General features: G+C 55.7%; 1 protein-coding gene across 7 annotated transcripts in view; it reads right to left on the bottom strand.

Annotated features, from left to right (window-relative positions):
* Positions 1-19,657, bottom strand: part of GRM4 (glutamate metabotropic receptor 4) — a 117,641-nt gene that overhangs the window by 42,672 nt on the left and 55,312 nt on the right. The gene's annotated exons all lie outside the window — the stretch shown is intronic.

Raw genomic sequence — 19,657 nt, 5'->3', positions numbered from 1 at the left:
AGCACCTCCACTTATGGGCTGAGCACACCCTGGCAGCCAGGACAGGCAGAGAGAGAAGGCCTCCCACCAGAGCAGCTGGCTTTCGGCCATGCCCACTGTCAGGTAGGGGACAGTCAAGAGACCTGGGGTCTCTGGTTCCTCCCCAGGGATCTCACCCTCCAGTCTTGGGCATCTGTCTCCCAGTCCTATCCTCATTCTCTCACGCACCAGGGAATGTACCCTCGATGGGCCCTGAGGAAGGAGCTAAGCAGTCAGCACACAGCCGGGGCGGGGTGGGGGGGTCCACGGGCAGAGCAGCCAGGACAGGGCGCCATGTCTGTGGCTCCCCAGGAGGTCCCTACATCCACCAGGTCTCTCTCCAGCACCCAGGGCCCCAGGATCGCACTCTGCAACCCGGGTGCTGGGCTCCCGATCAGGAAAGAGAAATTTCCCTGTTGCAGAAGCGTGCATGTCGCTGGGGAAGGCCTGTCCCCCTCACAGTGCAGGCCAGCAGCTGGGGGGGGGGGGGGAACCAAGCAAATACAGAATCCTCTCCTCTTTTTCTCTTTGCCTTCCTTTATTCTTTTCTTTTCTTTCTTTCTTTCTTTTTTTTTTTTTTTGTCCTTTTACATTTAAAAAGGGGGGAAACAATGAAAAGACAAATCCTGGGAAATCAAGTGGAAAAATCTACATTATGGTAAAATGTGAAGGCAGCAAATTGCAACACGGAGAGAAAGGTGGGGAGAGGTAGATGAGCCAAGGGGGGTCCCCAGGCTCCCACAGGTTCCCAGCAGAGAAGGAGGTGAGGCGAAGGCTGGGAGTTCCCCTGGACCATATGGGGACACACACACGCACACACACGCGCACGCGTGCAGGGCCCTGCCCTCCTTTCCTCCCTGCCTTTCCTCCTGATCCAAAAGCCAGGCCCTCTTCCCAAATCCGCTCTCAGGAAAGGGACCTACTCAGAGGGGCAGTGACTAACCCAATACCACTTTTGTTTTCAGGCAGCAGAGCTGTGACCGGAGGGGGCCTTGGGGTGGGGAGACGAGGCCAGGTTCTGAGAGAATGCCCCTGACCTGTGGCTTTTGTCGGGTGAGGAAGGCTGGGGGGAGACAGAGTGAGGGCAGGCCCAGACTCCAACCAGCTCTGATTCCAGCTGGGTCTGGGGCTCCACAGGGAGCTCGAGGCCTGGGGAGGAGGGAGAGTGGGGGAAGGCAGCAGCTCGGGCCTGGTTCACGGTCACTGTCCCTTTCTGCTCCTGATCCTGGACATACTCCCCACTATCCAGTCTCCACTCCAACCTCCATCTGACACACAGCTTCCTGCCTGCAACCCTCTGTGGTTCAGTGTGTGTGAGAGAGAGAGAGACAGGGACAGGGACAGGGACTCCTCCCACGTCTGCAACATCCAGCCTTCCCCCAGGTCCCTATGAGGCCTATGAGTCCCTGAGGGCAATCTGACCACGTCTGCCCCCTCCACGGGCCTTTGCAGAGGCTGCTCCCCCAGCCAGGAGGGACCCGCCTGATGCTGCAGTGACCCTCTGCAGCCTTCCCTCCCTGGGTCTTGGTTATCTCCTTAGTGTCTGCATCTCTGCTCAGACCCTCAAGGGGCCCAGCACTCAGGCCGCACCTGCTCAAGACACGGGCCCTGATTCATCCTTGCTGCATGAACGAGCCACTGAGAACCCACCTGGTGGGGATGGAAGGGGCTGGAGCTGCTAGCACGGGGGGTAGAGGCAGAGACTCAGTGGGAGTCCAAGGGGGGCACCTGCAAAGGCTCAAACCCTTCTACCTCCTCCAGGAGCTCCCTGAGCCCTGCTCTGTGACCTCCCCTCAGAGCCACCCCCGGTCACGCTGAGGGCTCAGAGCTCTGTACGTACAGGCACTGGGCACCCACTTTGCACCTGGCACCAACTTCATGCCACGCTCTGCGCCCTCCCAACACACACACACGGAGCTAATCCACTCACCGCACCTGCCCTTGCAGGACACACTCGTGAGCTCTGCACACGCGTGGGGTGGACACCGCACACACCCAGACATCTCTCGGTCCCACCCTGCCTTGAGATTCTACTTCTCCACCTAGATGCAAATTCCTTGCTCTGAGCGCTTTGGAAATACATGTGCAAAAGAACAAGGGAAGGGGCGCCCCGCGCAGACTTGGTCGGTAAAGCACGAGACTCTTGATCTTGGGGTCGTGAGTTCAAGTCACACGTTGGGGACAGAGTTTATTTTTAGAAAAACCAAGAAGAAGAAGTGAAGACAAGTATCAAACAGCCATGCAGGGGTGCCTGGGTGGCTCAAAGGATTGAGCCTCTGCCTTCGGCTCCAGTCATGATCTCAGGGTCCTGGGATCGAGCCCTGCACTGGGCTCTCTGCTCAATGGAGAGCCTGCTTCCCCCTCTCTCTCTGCCTGCCTGCTTGTGATCTATCACTCTCTTTCTCTCTCTCTGTCAAATAAATAAATAAACAAACAAACAGCCATGCAAACTGGCAGGTCCTCAGAGCCTGAAGATGCCAGGGCCAACAGAGAAGAAGGTGAACTAGAATATTCACCCTCCCCGCTGACTCCAGCCCCACGGAGGTAGTAAGCCCGCTGTGGGAGAGGTGGCTGGAGCCAGAAAGACCCAGGTACCAAGGGACAATGAGGAGAAGACAGTCCCCTAGTTTCCCGCCTGGAGATGCCTCCCTATCAAATTCCACGGAAGGTGTCTGCAAAACATGAATACCGCACCTGCGTTCAGCTCCCCTCCACCCCTCTGCCCTGACCCAGAGCATGCTGGCTCCATGGCTCACTCACTGTGTGACTTTGGACAAGTCACTTAGCCTCTCTGAGCATCAGACTTTCCAACCACAAAATGGAAAAGGTACGTTCTAGGGACCAAGGGCACCGTGCTAACCCAGGAACTGTCCCCAGAGACAGGGTGCGGGGCAGAAGCCAGGGCCAAAGCGGGGAGGCCCAGGGACTCTCCCAGGCAGAAGGGCAGAACATGCAAGTTTCCCTTCCTGAATAGTCTCAGCACCTCCCACCATTCCCAGCTGCGCCCTCCCAACACACACACACACGCGCGCACGCACGCGCGTGCGTGTGTGCACACAACAACACAAACGCTCTCACATCCCATATCATAATCTCACACAACCTGATGACAGCCACGTGCAGCCTCACGGCCACCAGGACCCACACCTGGCCACATACAGTCCCACTCGCACAATCCCGCACAGCCACACAAACTCCCACGGCAACTGCACAGCCTCACACGACCACTCGCTGCACCGGGCCCCCCACAGTCACACGGCCACAGAGCTGGGCACGCCGGCATGCGAGCCGTGTGTCCGCACCTCCTCAAAGCCACCAGGCCAGCGGGACCACGCCTGGGCAAGAATCATGCCTCTCCTTTGCTATGGTTCAGAGTGGGGCCTGGCTAGGGAGTGCCGTGGGGGATGGGTTAGTGACTGACAACGGGGTCCAGCACCCCCATCATCCAACAACCATTTACCGAGCCGCTTCGGTGACCCCTCGGCCAGCCGAGGGAAGTCCTGTCTTCCTGCTGAAACCCTTTCCCTCTGCCTCCACTCCCGCCCAGCCATGCCCATGTGGAGAACGGGGCCACTCTGGGGGTGCAGGGGACACAAGCATCAGAGAGCTGGGGCACAGCGGGGTCCACGTCCCACTTCAACCACTTACTTGCTTCGTGATAAAAGCTCCTTTGCCCAACCTCTCCAAATATCCATTTCTGCCATTTCTGCGTCTGTAACACCGGATGGTGGATGGCATTACCCCCCACCCCCAGATGCACAGGGCTGTTGTGAGGATGGAAGGCCCGCCCCCATGGGATATCTGGGGGAGGAGGAGGGTGCAGGTTTGGTGGAACTCAGCAGTGCCTCTGAGCTGAGCGCTGCTGTCCGCTCCCCAGGAGGCCACTGGGCAGTGGCAGCCTTCTTTGGAGCTGCATTATTCATGGCGCTCAGCTCTGAGCAGAGGGAAATTTGCTGAGTGATCGACCTAATATCTTAACACAAACCCATTTAGGCAAAACACCTTTGAAGCGAGAACGGCAGAAAAAAAAATAGAAAAGGAAGCAAAGAGGTTTGGAGGCAAGTGGTGGCAAGAGGCTGTTTCCTACCCGCCCCCACCCAACACACTCCCCACCCCCCAGGAGAACCCCTGCCCCGATCCAGTACCCCCATCCCCTCCCTGCCCCAGCCCGCACCTTTCCCTGGACTCTCAGTGGCCAGGACCGGCATCCTTTGATTGAAGGAATCCTACCCACCTCTCAGATTTGACTCAGAGGGGGAAGAGTCTGCCCAAGGCTCACATAGCAAGTCAGGGGTCAGCCGGACCCAGGACTACTGGGTGTTAGCTCTGAGTCCTCTGCCGAGCAGCCCGTCACAGAACAAGACCACCGGCTCCAGGGACGCCCCTGCTTCCTCGGCCTCAAACTCCACACTCTACCGCATCAGGACCTCTTTCTCCAAGTCAGCTAGGACGTTCCCACCCTCAGTCCCTCTGCCACAAATACCCTTCCCTCCTCCTCTTTTCCCTGGAAAACATGCCAGATCTCTGCCCCAGCCAGAACTCATCACGCCCATTTAGGCTCCTCTGCCTTGGCTGGGCCCCTTCCGTAACTGCCCTGCTTCAAGGCAGAAGGCCTCCCACCTCCGCCATGTCTTGACTGGGTGACCTTGGACCAGTTACTCACCTCTCTGGGCCTCATCTCCCTGTACTACAGTTGAAGAATATGTGGGTGCAGGTTAAGGTTCTCTGAACACTGCCAGGCGCACATGCACTCAGTAAGTGTTTGCTACTCTGATATTATTTTCGGTTTCCGCCATCAGTCCCTAAGTCCCTTTAAGGGGAGACTGTGTCTCTCCCGTCGAACTCCCCCATTTCCAGCAGAGTGCCAAGCACACAGTAGGCACTAATCTGCATTGAACAGAGCCTCATTTCCCACAGTGTTGTCTGCCTGGCCTCCTCATACCAGACGCCTTGAGAAGAGTCAGTGAGGGGCTGGTGGCAGGGACCCCTGTGTGGGGCAGGGGTATGAAGAAGATGATCTCAGGCCAGCTCCACCCCCACAGCAGGGACGGAGGCTCAGCTGGGCAGGGAGGGGACAGGATGAGGGGCCTGCTGCCGGGCCTGCGGTTTGGTGAGGGAGGAACGGACGGCTGCAGGCCGGGATAAAATATTTAGGAGCCCACATCCCCAGGAAGTGGAAACTGACAAGCAAAATGAAATGTTGAGATGTAATTACCCAGGCAGGCCAAGCATGTCTCCCCGCCGGCGGCGGGCTCGGCACCGCCCCCCCTCACCTGCCACAAGCGGGCACTGGGTAATGAAGTCCTCCCGGACCCTCTCCCACACAGTCTTCGCCCCCTCCACTTCAGGCCGGGCCAGCAGGAGGCGTGGCAGAACAGGAGGTCATGCAGCGAACCTGGGGGGGGCCTGGGTCCAGCCCTGGCATTGACCTATCCCAGCAATCCCATCGCCCCACTGGGCCTCAGCTTCCCCAGAAAATGGGGCCGCTGAGCCACGCCTGGGAGGGAGGACCCAGACAGCAGATGTCCGCGTGCTTCATTAACTGGCTTTGGCAAAGGACGGCAGAAGGACAACAGTAAGGACACCAGCGGACACCAGCCTGACCCGGCGTGCCATGAGAGGCTTTCTTGAGACGCTGGGCCGCCCAGGACTCAGGTGAGTAGAGGCTGATGGATAAAGGTCTGGGGCTGAGACCCCGATGTGGGCCCTGAGGTGCAGTGTCCACCTCACCCCAAAAAACTGTCCCGGGCTCTCCCAACACTGTAAGACCACAACTTGGAGCAGAAAGACAGGGACCTGGAGAGGGGCTCCAGGCCTAGATCCAGGGAACAGCCTTGAGTGGGTCTCAGGAGGGCATCCAGGGGCAGGGGAGCTGGGGGACAGATGCTCAGCCGAACCTCACCCCACAGAGCAGAATTGAGGGAGGGAATGCTCCTTTTTGATTGAAACCAGCACCCAGAGAGGGACCGTGATCGGCCTAAGGCAGTCCACACACCCACACTGCCTGGGCCCCTCTCCAGGCTGGCTTGGCACTCCTGGGCAGGTCCAGCCTCATCCCTCAGCCATAACCCACTGCGCACCCCCACTCCTGTCAACCCCATCTTACCAGACCAGAGCCCCACACCTCTGCACAAAACTCAGCCTGCCCAGCCTGGCCTCTGGCCTCTCCACCAAAACTCCAGTCCCATTCCACTACTCCCCTGCCTCAGTGGCTCTCACCTCCCTCAAGGCAAAGTCCAAATTCTTCACCCCAGTCCCACCTGAGGCCCTGCACCCTCGTCACGCACCTCTCCACACCTCCAACAGCTCCTACAGTTTCTGACACACATAGTACCCCTATCTTCCTGCCTTTGCTCAGACTCTCCTCTCCGCCTTTGTGCCCAGTTACCCTTCCCAGACCCCTCCTTCCTCAAGTCAACACCTGTGCATTCTTGAGGATTCAGTACATGGCCCCCTCCTCCAGGAAATCTTCGTGGGTCTCCCCAGGCTCCTTCCCCCTTGGGCACCCATAGCAATCCTGATCATCTCGATCACTGAACTTAACACAGTGAATGAAAATTAGGGGGGATGGCTGCTGCAGGGCTCAGAGCATTCACTGAATGAGCAACAACGTAAGTTGTAAGCACCAGGCACTGTCCTAGACACTATGGGTACAGCTAGTAATAGAATAATCCAGAATCTTGCTCTCATGGACCTGGTAGTCATTTGAGAAGCAGACAACAGATGCTGAGGAATGAACTAATTAATTTATTAAGAGTTGGTCTACAGGTGCTTGGGTGTTTCAGTAGGTGAAGCATCTGACTTCGACTCAGGTCATGATCCCAGGGTCGTGGGATCGAGCCCCAGATCAGCCTCTCTGCAAAATGAAGAGCCTGCTTCTCCCTCTCCCTCTGCCTGCTTCTCTCTCTCTCCCTCTGCCTGTTTCTCCTCCTGCCATTCTCTCCCTCTTTCTGTCAAGTACATTAAAAAATCTATTTAAAAAAATTAAAAGTTGTTCCACTGTCCAGAAAGTTGCTTGGCTTCATCTCCAGCTCCTGTCCCTCTGTTTTCCTCTTCCATCCTCCCCCACCCCATCCTGTCTTTTCTCTTGTTCTCTCTCTCTCTCTCTCTCACACACACATATACACACAGTCCCCCATTATTCCACAGCCTCTCGTGTTCATGCAGAGCTCACACTTTTTCTCATTAATTCCTCCCAATCAGCCCACAAGTTAGGTGACCATTTTACAGATAAAGAAACCAAGGCCCAGAAACGCCAGAGCCTCGTCCTAGCTGCCTCCACCTTCCCTGTCTCCAGCCCACCCCCTCTCCTCCACCTTTCCATCTTTCTCCCACTTTATGGGGTGACTGACAAGTTGCCCCCTCGGCAGCCTGAACTGTGTCCCTCTCCGTCTTCATTCTCCTCCCTCCCTCCCCTCTCCTCTTGCTTGTCACTTTGTCCTGCTTCCTCCCTAATCCCTCGGGATTATTAATCCCTTGGGCCTCCCTCGGGTCCCAAGATATCTGTAAAATGGTCATTAGCTTTCCTTCTGGCTCATTAAAAATGAGAATTTGCATAGAATATCCATATGACCATTCTGTCTACAGCAAAACGGGACATGGATAGAAGGCACCATGCAAGTCGGGGAGAAAGGGAAGGACACTCACAGTAGGCGTGGGGAGAACCCCAATCAGGAAGAGGTCAAGTGCTCACTACTGGGGTCTCAGGCCTCAAAGCCAGCCCCTCTCAGGCCCTTTGTTGGCCTTTCTTGTGGCTAATTCACTTGATTTTGTCATTCTTACAATAACCAGCAGAGTAGGGACTGCAATTATCCCCCATTTTACAGATGGATAAACTGAGAGCTAAAGAGGAACAGTGGCCTGTCCAAAGACACACAGTAAGTCTATGGCAGTCCTGGGGGGCAGCACTCTCTACCAGGGGGCCAAGCTTCCCCAACCCACATAGGCCTGCTGCTCTCCCAGGAAGCCTGCCCGTCCTCACTCTCAGGAGGAAAATGTCATCAAAAGCCACACCACTCATGCAGTTGTCCCAGCCAGAACACCCTCCAGCTCCTCTGAGACAGGCCCATCTTTTCTTTTTCTTTTTTTTTTAAAGACTTTATTTATCCATTTGACAGACAGAGATCACAAGTAGGCAGAGAGGCAGGCAGAGAGAGGGTGAAGCAGGCTCCCAGCTGCACAGAGAGCCCGATGCGGGGCTCGATCCCAGGACCCCGGGACCATGACCCAAGCCAAAGGCAGAGGCTTCAACCCACTGAGCCACCCAGACGCCCCAGGCCCACCTTTTCTTTTTCTTTTTTTTTTTTAAGTTTTATTTATTTATTTATTTGACACAGAGAGAGACCACAAGTAGACAGAGAGGCAGGCAGAGAGAGAGAGAGGGAAGCAGGCTCGCCGCCGAGCAGAGAGCCCGATGAGGGACTCGATCCCAGGACCCTGAGATCATGACCTGAGCTGAAGGCAGCGGCTTAACCCACTGAGCCACCCAGGCGCCCCCCCACCTTTTCTTTAACTCTCCTTCTATCACCCCTTCCTCAAGGAAGCACTCCCTCCCCAAAACCACTGTTTAGCAGATGCAGAGATTTTTGGAGACAAAGGTGTCCAAACCTCTTCTTCCAGCCACACACAGTTGGCCCTCTGAACAAGTGCAGGTCCACTCGCCTGTGGATTTTTCTCGATATGACACAGTGTTGTAAATACATTTTCTTCTCCTTATGATTTTTCTGGATAACATTTTCTTTTTTCCAGCTTGCTTTATTGCAATAGTACGGTATATACACGTAACAGACAAAATACGTATTAATCCACTGTTTGTTACCAGTAACGCTTCCGGTCACCAGGAGGCTACTGATAGTTAAGTTTTCAAGGAGTCAAAACTCAGTTGCAGCTTTTCCACCACGCAGGGTTGGCACCCCTAGCCCCCGGGCTGTGCAAGCACCAACTGTAATTGCATTCAGACCTGCCTCATCCCAAAGAGAATTCCCAGCAGCGCCCAGAAATATACTTCGCAAAAAAGAATTTGATAACAGAATCGAGGGGAAGGAACCTGCATTTTACAGATGAGGCTTTGTTCAGCAGCCACGGACTGGCCAAGAACCGGCAGTTTGTTGGGACCAGAGTCCACCTAGGCTTCTCCGCTGTCCGTGGTACTGAAACCCAAAAGCGTATGGGCAGCCTCCGTTCCGCACGCAATCTAAGAGCAAGTTCTTCGGGCTTGAGCTTCAAAATACACCCAAAATCTGTCCCTTCTCATCACCCCCACCCCCAGTCTAATCCATCAGCACTTCTCACCTGTGGAGGAGGACTGGCCTCTTCACTGGCATTCCTGCCTCAGCTGTCCCACCCCTCCCCCAGTCTATTCCCTACACAACAGCCAGAGAGATTATAATAAACCCAAGTCTGTTAACATTCCTCCCAGCTCACAACCCTCCAATAGTTCCCGTCTCATTCAGAACAAAAGCGAAGGTCCTCCCAGTGGTCCACTAGGCCCCAAACGATCTGCCTCTCTTCTTCTACTTCCCTCTATCTCACTAACTCTGCTCCTGCCTCTTGGTTCTTCCCCAAATGCCAGGCAGTCTCTCTACCTCAGGGCCTTTGCACTTGCTGGTTCCTCTGCCTGAGGCATTCTTCCTGGAGATCACAAAGCTCACTCTCTTACTGCATTTGGGGCTCTGCCCAAATGTCATCTCTGCAGAAAGGCCTTCCCTGACCTTATGTGAGATAATCTCCCCTACCTAGTCCTCTCTGCCCACCTATGTGTTTTATTCTTCTCCATAGCATGCCATCAGCTCCTATCTGAAACTGTATTATATAATGATGCATTCACTTGTTTGCTGTAAGTTCCTCTGGCCCTCTCCCCAAACGGGAGCTCATAAGGCCAGGGATATTCTTCTGTTTGGTTCACTGCCATAAGCCCAGTGTCCTGGCACACACACAATAGGTGCTCAATAAATATTTATCCAGCAAATGAATGAATTACCATTCAGAAGTGAGGGGTGAAGGAACTGAAAAGGGGAAGAAATGCCCTACTGTCCTTCTCACCAGCTACATCCCACAGAGCTGGCTCTATGTGATTTAGAGGCCTGGGATACAACTTTATAAGTCCTTGAAAACCCCAGGAACATGAGGGGAACCAACCTGGAATAAGTGACCACCAAGGGTGGTCCCTCCCTATCCCTGGGGCCTCTTAGACAGGACCTGTCACAGGCTCATACACAGCCACCATGACTTGGTGACTCCTGACCCATCCCCCCACCACTCCCACAGACACACTCCCCATCAAAGGAGCCCCGCCACCCCCTCCTTTTCTGAGCAGAACCTCTGGCCTTTGTTGGGGACAGTCCTCCTCGGTCTTTCCCCACAGCTCACCCTCCAGTGTTTCCCTGGAGAAAGCCAGGGAGAAAGGAAACAAATACTTCATTGAAAGAAGGTTCCACCTTTCCTTTCTCGAGCTCCAGAGTCACACAAACCTAAGCACCAATCCCAGCTCTGCCACTGACAAGCAGTGGGGGCCCAGGTGAGCCTGTGGGCAGTCTGAGTCACACTCCTCTCTATTTTAAAAAAGGGGGGGGACATTTCTCAGAGTGGCTGTGTGGGGCTGACACTGAGGCTAGGGCCTGGCAGCGTCTGTGAGGACAGTTAATGAGATGTCCCCAAGAAATATGTACATTAAAACACAAGAAAAGGGACACCTGGGTGGCTCAGTCTGTTAAGCATCTGCCTTCGGCCCAGGTCATGATCCTGGGGTCCTGGGATCAAGTCCCACATTGAGTTCCCTGCTCAACAGGGAGCCTGCTTCTCCCTCTGCCTGCTGCTCCCCTGCTTGTGCTCTCTCTCGCCCTCTGACAAATAAATAAAATCCTAAGGGAAAAAAAAAAAAGATGATTCAGGGGTCTTTACCCAGGCCAGTCCTGCTGAGGGCCAGTGCTGGAGTCAGAGCTTGTCGGGGCTCAAAGACTCTAGGAAGAGGGCTGGAGGACACGGAATAACAAGCAAAAATGGCTACAAGTGTCCCTCAGTGGGTTCACGTGCACGAGCCCATTGAAGAAGGCACCCAGCCCCTTCCCGGTCTCACTGATGAAGACCTGGAGGCTCAGGAAAGAATAGGGGCTTGCCTAAGGTCACACAGGAGTAGAGGGTGAGTCTGAGACCTCACCCAGGACACTCAGCGGCCCCAAATGGGCCTGAAGTAGGAAGTCCCAGGGTGGTGAGGAAAGCAAGCATTGAGCTCCCAGGGTCCTTCCCCAGCTGCTGGGAAAGAACAGCATGGGGCTTGCTTCAGCTACATCTCCAAGGAGCTCAGAGTGGGGATCCAGGGAACCCCACCTCAGATAGGAAAACAGGCTGAAGTCGAACAAGTCAGCCAGCAGGTGAAGAGGGTCCCTGGAGGTCAACTTCCAAATCCGAGCAGGGGAAGGTCGCTGGCCTTCACTGCTTCACTCTTTAACAAAGGGAAAGAGCTCAGAATGGGTCAGGTTAGTGTGCACAGGGCTCCTCTGTGGGCTCAGGTCGGGGCCCAGAAACAAGAGACATACCGGAGGCTGGAGGCCTGTGATACCTGGATTTCCACATGGCAAGGACAGATAGAAAAGCCAAGGGAGGGGCACCTAGGTCAGTTGGGCATCTGCCTTCAGCTCAGATCATGATCCCCCGGTTCCTGGGATCGAGCCCCATGTTGCACTCCATGCTCAACGGGAAGTCTGCTTCTCTGCCCCTCCCCTGGCTCACACTCTCTCTCTCAAATAAATAAATAAAATCTCCAAAAAAAAAAAAAAGAAAAGCCAAGAGAGGTGAGCGAAGCATGCAGAGATGCACAGTGAAGGACCTCAGAGGTCCCCAACCCATCACCCTCATGTGGGTCATCAAGCTGACACTCCACAAGGGAAAGTGAACAGCCCAGGGTTACACAACCACCCAGAGACAGAGGCAGAACTAGACTGGCCCCCCACCCCCCCAATTCTGATTAGTCATGGCGACAACTGACACCTTTGGCAGCCTGGTGTTTCGTGCAGGGTCCAGACTATGGAGAAGGCCTTACACTGATTCACTTACTTCACGTTCCCGGCAACCAAAAAGGCAGGTCACTATCAATATCCCCCTTTCACCAGAGGGAAACTGAGGCCCAGAGACGCTTAAGGGACCGCTCACCACAGTACAACTCCTGGTGGGCAGAGCCAGCCTCTGGGCTCTCAGCCACTCCACCCTACCGGGGCGTCCAGAGGACAGGGTCCAGAAGGTCAAAGCCACAATGGGGCTGCCACCAACAAAGGGAAGGGTTTGGTTTTTTTTAAAACCTCAAAGAAATCTTCAAACGTGTTCCACAAAGGAAGCTGGTGAGAGAAAATGCTGCTTCCTGTCCAAGAGGACAGGCATGCAAAGTCAGGGCAACAAGGGCTGGGTGGCTAATGTCTTCTTCCCTGTCACTCCCGTCCAGCTTGGAGGCAAACCCAGAACGGAACGCAGCCCCCGCCGTGATAGACCAGGGTAGGCACATTAAAGGCACACTGGAGAGAGCAGGAAAAGTGACCCAATGACACCCAACCCAGGGGACACGCAGAATCAAGAGGTGTCAGCACCCTGCCAAAGGCCAGAGTGGCAGAGAAATTAGAGTGGACAGGCCAAGTCCCCAAGGCGGGCCAGGCAAGCTCGGGGTTCATCTTCACGGCAGTACGAAGATTGACCTGGCAATCACCAAGCAGTCACATTGATGCCAGCATCTTGCCAATCTCCAAGCGCCGGCCAGGAGACCCCACTGGCGCGTGGTAGGCCTCATGGCTCAGCAGGGGGTGCCCATGCCAGGTCCACTTAGTTTCCACCTACGGTAGAGTGACGGGCGGCAGACCAAGGCGGTGGAAGATAGGACGCGTCTCAAGGTCAGGGCGGCCTGGTTGCTAAGCTAGAATGATGGCAACTGGCTGCAAGACAGGGTCCACTTCCCCTCTGCATCCTTGGAGGATGCATGGCCAGCGGGTAGGGCATCCTGGGCCCTGGCTGCCAGTCCCAGTGCTGTGACTCCAGGAAGCAGTGAGGGGAGAGTCCACAGGTCTCCCCATGAGAAGATGCTACAAGCTCATACACACCAAGCTAAAGCCAGCGGCAGGACCCCTCCCTGCTTCCGAGTCCCTGGCCCCTTGGGGCCAACCACATTCCTTCTGATTGGGAGTGAGAAGATTACATGCTCCGGCCTCTGTCCCTGTGCAATTGGCCCCAATCATCCCTGAACCCAAAGACCAAACTCGGAAGTATCCCTGTTTGACACAGATTCCTTTAGGTCCTGAGGGTTGTCTTTTTTTCCAGCACTTCTCCGAAAGCCTTTCCTTATAGAGAAAAAGCCTGGAGTCCAGGGCCATAGACTGTGGGGACACAGCCTGTAGGGAGCAGAGCTAGACGCTGGAGCTGAGCTGACTCTCCTGCACCTGTTAACAGAGGTAAGAAGGAGGCCCCAGAAGGGCAGTGACAGATCCAAGGACACAGGGCTGGTCATCCGTTGGCTCACGTGTTCATTGTACAAACATCTATTAAGGCCCCGCTGTGTACAAGGGGGGTGGGGGGTGAAGAGCACAGAGAAAAAGTGAGCCCTGTCCTTCCCCAGCCTCAGGGGGGCCCAGAGCCTTATGGACAAAGCCCAGGGAAAGTTCACTAGGCACCGGGGTGGGGGAACTTGAGGCTTCCCATGTGGTGAGCCCTGGGGACCGTCAGCCTCCCTCCAGGTGGCATCTCTGCCCGGGAGAGAGCAGATGAGGGAAGACTGTAGGGAGGCAGGGCCTTGGCCTGAGCCTAAAGGGCAAAGAGGACCCGCCACAGGGCCCTGAGCAAGTGGGACACAGCAGGTGGAGACGGTGTGTGCTAATACACTCCCTCGGATCAGCAGACATGACCCCAGCTGCCAAAAAAATTTAAAATACAGGATTGGCTTGAAAAAACTCTGCTCAGCTCCATCTCATGTTGGTTCCTGTCCTGTGACCACTAGGACCAGCCAGGCCCCTCAGCAGTGGCCATCTGCCTGACTCGCTCCTATCTCCAGCCTCTTCTTCCTGCTGTTCCCCCAGCTGGCATACCCTTCCCTTCCTCTTCACTTGTCTAAGCCTGTCTCACTGCGCCAGGCCCCGTGCAGCCCTACAGCCTAGCTCTTACTTTAACAGATGCATCATTACATCCCTCCATTCAATTACTCAGGCAAACTCCATGAGCCCCCACTGCATGCAGGACAGGGCGTGGGGTCTGGTGGTTTTTACCGATCCCCCACCCCCACCCACCGTGCCCACCAAGAGCCGGCGGTGCCCCCCCGGGGTCTCTCCTCTCCTCACATGGGGCTGCCTAGACGGAGGCTGTGAAGCTTGGGCCAGCTGGGAAACTCAAGCAGGTCTGGAAGGCTGAGACTCTTCCCCTTCCTGGCCTCCAGGGCAGGCAGCCCCTTGGGGTGAAGAACCCCAAGACAGGCCCTGGGCACTGCAGCAAGAAATGAGAGGAAGCGGAGCTCTGCATCTCAGCCTGATGCAGCTGCAGAGCAGCCTTGAGCTCTCATATCCCTGCTTCCGCCTCCAGGAAAGAATTCTGTCCTCAGAGAGTCAGGAGCGGGCCGGGGCCAGCAGGAAGCTCAGTGGGGGAGGGAGCCAGGGTCCCAGGGCCACCCGACCTAACCCCAGGTGCCTCTGCTCTGTCATCCTCAGTCTGCCCTTCTGCAGGCAGGGAGAACAACCTCAGGCCCCCTGGGAGAAGGGCGAAAGAAGTAAGTAGCCGGGAGCTGGGTTTTGTTATCGGTCAGCCATTCCCCAGACGTTTACTAGGCGGCTACTATGAGCCAGGGACGGTGTTAGTGATGCAGCTGAAAGCAAAATGGGCAAAAAACCCTCTGCCCTCATGCACCATAAACAAATCTGAATTTACTTGTCAAGTGCTACAAGAAAGACAGAGCCAGCAACAGGGACAGGAGAGTAACAGGCCAGAGAAGGGGCTGTCTTCAATACTGTGGTCCCAGAAAGGCCTCTGAAGACAACTGGGACAGCTGGGAAGACACCTGAATGTACTGAGCATGTAGGCTACATAGATAGGGAAAGACAATTCCAGGCCGAGGGACCAGCCAGTGCAAAGGCCCAGAGGTGGGCTGATGCCCAGAGTGTTAGAGGAGAAGTGAGGAGGCAGGTAGAGAGATGGATGGGAGAAGGAGGAGAAAAGGCCAAGGGCAGCGGGAAGGGAAGCGGGCATTCTGTCCACCCGTAAGGGGTCTCTGGATCCTGAGGGCACGCTGGGGCAAACCTGTCCTTTCTGGTTTCCCAGCTACATGAGCAGTGCCAACACTTCCAGCCCCGGGGCCACAAATCTTTCCAGCTGGCCAAGCTCTTCTCCCATCTCCTTGGCGCCTCCAGGAAGTGAGTGTTCCCTTTACACCTGGAGAAGATGAGTCCAAAGATGTCACAGCAGTGGGATGAGGAAGCACCCCAGCCTTAAGACAGCCCCGCTAGTCGCGCCCTTGCTGACAGGAGCCATCTAAATGCAGGTCTGACACTCCACCGCAGGAGGGGAGCTGGAGGTCAGACCAGCAACAGCTTGACTCACCAGTGTCTCCGGAATATCAATAGGGGACACGGGGACACAGCGGGGAGATGAGACTCTGGAACTTCTCACTGTGCAAGGGACAGGACGTCCTCCAAGGAACAGACCTGACCCATCCACCCCCGCCCCTTCCTGCCCTGTCATCACGCAGGGCAGGCCATCTTGTTCCCACCCTAGGAGCACAGGCCCAGATATGCCCAGGGTGCTGGAATCACTCACCAGAGAGAACCAGAACCAAAGCCCCCAGGTGACCCCCGGGAGAGGCGCCTGCCAGGAGCTGGCCTGTGTCCTTCCTGTCACATGTACCAGAGGTGAAGATACCATCTACTGGATTCAAATTCCACTCTTGCTCTTTTCCAGCTGTGTGACCTCAGAGGAGTTGCCTAACCTCTCTGATCCTCAGTATTGCCATTCGTAGAATGAGGCTGTCTTGAAGGCTAAATGAGTTAACATGTATGAGATACATAAAACTAGAGCTGGTCCATGGAAGGACTCCGTCAGTATTACCTACTAATATCATCCATTCTTCCCTCACCCACACAGGAGGCCCGGGCTGCTACTCAGCACTTCTGTTTGACCTTCAGCAGATCCCTTAACTTCCCTGAGCCTTCCTTTTCCTTATCCATAAAATGGAGCACTATGGGAAGTAAACTGAGGCTCACGTGGGGCCCCAGAGCCAGAGAGAGGCTGCGGGGGTGTAGAAGTTTATATACCCCAGACCCCAACCCTGAAGGGCCCAGGATGGTGGAGGGAGGCACTGAGGACAGGGCCACATGGGTACCACCCCCTCAGGCCTGTTCCTCCTTCCTGGGGTGACTCACTAGCATTATCTCCGGAGCCCAGGCAGGGCCTGCTCTGCATGCCTAATCCCAGCTGCCTGGCAAGGAGGAGGGAGTCCTGGCGTTCAAAGACAGGGAAAGGCACCAGACGCCTCATGCGAGCACGCATGCGCACACAGGCCTGTCCACAGACGCCGCTACCCAGGCAGGCCCACCAGTCATGTGTCCAGAAAATCACATACGTGTACCCCTCACCCCCACACAGGTCCCACACTCACTGCCTTTGGAGCTCACCTCACCGCCCTGATGCTGCAGGACCAAGTGTCCTGTGAGAACCAGGCTGGCCCTGGACTCCTGAGGCTTTGTCCCTAGCCTAGTCCCTGAACGTGACCTACAGCTTCCGTTAGCACCCAGCCTGATCTCCAGCTCTCCCCAGGGTCTTCCTAGGAGTGGCCAGGCAACGGGGACGGGGAGAGCTGGAACTCGTGCACCCCGATCCCTGATAAGAACCCTCTGGTGTGTGTTCCTGAGCTCCCACAGCCGTGGGCCAGAAGCACATTCTGTTCTGGCAGCAACCAGGTTTATCCTCATTTCACCGGTAAGCAAACCAAACCTGAGCAGCGGAGTGACTGTCCCAGGCTCTCAGAGCCAAGAGGCCGCCGAGCCAGAGCCCAGATCTGTCTTCCAGAAGCGGCCTGTTAACCACACACTGCCACCTCTGTGATTTGGGCAGTGGGGAGACACAGAGCCTGGCTCCAAGTTCTGCCGCAACACCTCGCTGTGTGAACCTGGGCAAGCCACCTCACCCCCTGGAGCCTCAGTGTTCCCCTCTGTGAAATGGGAACAGACACACCGGATCTATAGCATTGTCTCTAGGATTCACAATAGTGCATGGAGGGTGCCTGGCACAGGACAGGGCTCAGTCAAGGACCACAAGGCAGCCTGGGGAATGAGCCATATGACTGAATGATTAGGGTGGGAGAGAACAGCACTGATGGGGCCTGGGAAACGCAGGGCCAGGGCTTCCTTTAAGCCCTGTGCCAACGGCCCAACCCACACTAGGTGCTAGGCAAGAGCTCCCCACCCAGAGGACAGAGGTCCTGTATATCCTGCTTATATACCCTTGGGGAAATCACCTACTGTCTCTGGCCTCAGTTTCTTCATCCATAAGATGGACACAATGGTGCTCCCCTGCAGGACCCCAAGCCCACAGAGCAGGCAGGCACCCAGGACTCGCTGGCCAACCTCTCCCCTCGCCTCTGATGTACATCCTCAGTCTGGCAAGCATGCCCTCCCCTCCACTCCGCTGCCTGGCACTCCTCTGGGCAACTCACAGATGATTTATACTTCAGAGGACGAATCAATACCATATACGTCCAAAGACATCTTTAATCTTTCACAGGGATTAGGCTACAAGGTACAGCAGCCTTTTTCTACAGGCCGCTCAATTCTGATTTCAATTTGTCCAGCTGGAGCACCGCTTTCTCTCTCCTTTTCTTTTCACCCACGTAAAGACATTCCTCCAAATCAAATTTCATTTAGCAGGTGAGTAGGGAGACCTAGCGGCCCTTACATGAAGGCAGGCCCAGCCAGGGTCTTGGGGCTGAAAGGGGAGCCAGGAGGACGTTCTAAAGACGTGGGAGGTTAGGCCGTGGGCAATGGGATGGGGCGCAGAGGGCAGGGGGCACTGGGAGGGACACCAGTGCCGGGCCCCGGGAGCAAAGCTAGTTTTCTTTTTCTAGAATTCCTTTCTAAAAGTCTTGAGTAGATGATATATTTTCTGACCACCAAATACCTTCTAGATGCTTGTAGAAAATTCAAACAATAGTCTGAGTTTCGGCCAAAATGCAGTACCTAGGGACGCCTGGGTGGCTCAGGTGGCTAAGCATCTGCCTTCAGCTCAGGTCATGATCCCAGGGTCCTGGGATCGAGCCCCATGTCAGGCAACCTGCTCAGTGGGGAGCCTGCTTCTCCCTCTCCCTCAGCCTCTGCTCCTCCCCCAACTTGTGCCCCGCCTTCTCTCTAACAAATAAATAAAAATTTTAAAAAATGCAATACCTAGACCTCACCCCAATCCCATACCTCTCCTGCTCTTAACACATCAGCAAGTGTCCCTCCAGGCTATGTCTGTCTGTCTGTCTGTCTGTCATGCCCCCATCTGTGGGAAATGGCGGCAGAAGCTGGAGTGATGACTATAAAAGCTGTTATGACCTCTAGTCCTGAAGCCAGACAGCCTGGGTTCAAATCCCTTCTCTACCTCTTTATTTGTATGACCTGGGGCTGGTTATTATTGGCCTCTCTGTGCCTCAGCCTCTTCCCCTGTAAAACGGGCAAGTCTACCTCAGTGGGTAGGGAGGTTTACCCAGGACATCAGGTGTCAAACGTGTGCTCAGCCAGTGCGAGGCACCTAGGAAGAGCTACATAAGCACTGGGAGGGGCTTCTAGGTCCCTTGTGGCCGGGACTGACTACCACTGAACACTACAATTCTAGACTTTCTGTCCCTCCCTCTAGCACCTTTGTCCGCAAATCCTGTAAAGATTGCACCTGAAACCGAAAGGCGGTGGGCTTGTTTGGGAAAGGATGCCAGCCGTTGAGGATGGGAACTGGCAGGGCAGGGTGGGTGGGGCCAGGCCAGAAAGAGGTCCCCATGTCCTGTCGGAGCAAAGCAGTACAGGACACCTGGGCAGCCAGCGGGAGGGGGCTGCGTCCCTGGGGGTCTGACACGGCCAGGGGACCCTGGGAAGCTGCAGTATGACCCCCCTGCCTGGAGGCAGGAGTGGGGGCCCATCCAGCCCCTGCTCCCCTCTGCCTGGCCAGCTGCCAGCATGGGGAGTGGCCTGGAGCCCAGCCACCGGTCAGCGCCGCCCCACTTCCATCCTCTCCACCAGGTTGCCGGCCCCTGAGCTGCTCTAGCTCTACAATTAAAGGGGCTTATCTGAGATTTATAACAGGATTATGCCCACAGGGTGTTACCAACGCCAGGCTCTGGATGCTCTGTGGTCCTTAGGAAAAGCAATTAGAGTCCCGGGGTTCTGCGGGTATAAATATACAGATGCCGTCCTCCAAGGTCGAGGGCGCCACGGTGAGCTCTTTAAAGATCGAGCCTTGGGAGAGGCCTGGGCCCCTCTGCCGGGAGCTGGGCCTATCAGGAGGGGAAGAGGCTGTCTGCTTCCCCCCACCCAACACTCCACCCTCAAGGAGCTGGCCTGCTTGGCAAGGTGCACCCGGACCCAGGTGGAGGCCCAGACCCAGGGCCTGACTGCTGCACTGGACGCCCACGGCCAAGGTCCCCTGCAGGCCGCCCTCC

This window comes from Meles meles, chromosome 5, assembly GCF_922984935.1.
Source record: "Meles meles chromosome 5, mMelMel3.1 paternal haplotype, whole genome shotgun sequence".
In the NCBI taxonomy this organism is placed as follows: Eukaryota; Metazoa; Chordata; class Mammalia; order Carnivora; family Mustelidae; genus Meles; species Meles meles.
The sequence above is the reverse complement of the archived record's forward strand: the minus strand, read 5'-3'. Positions and strand labels throughout refer to the sequence as shown.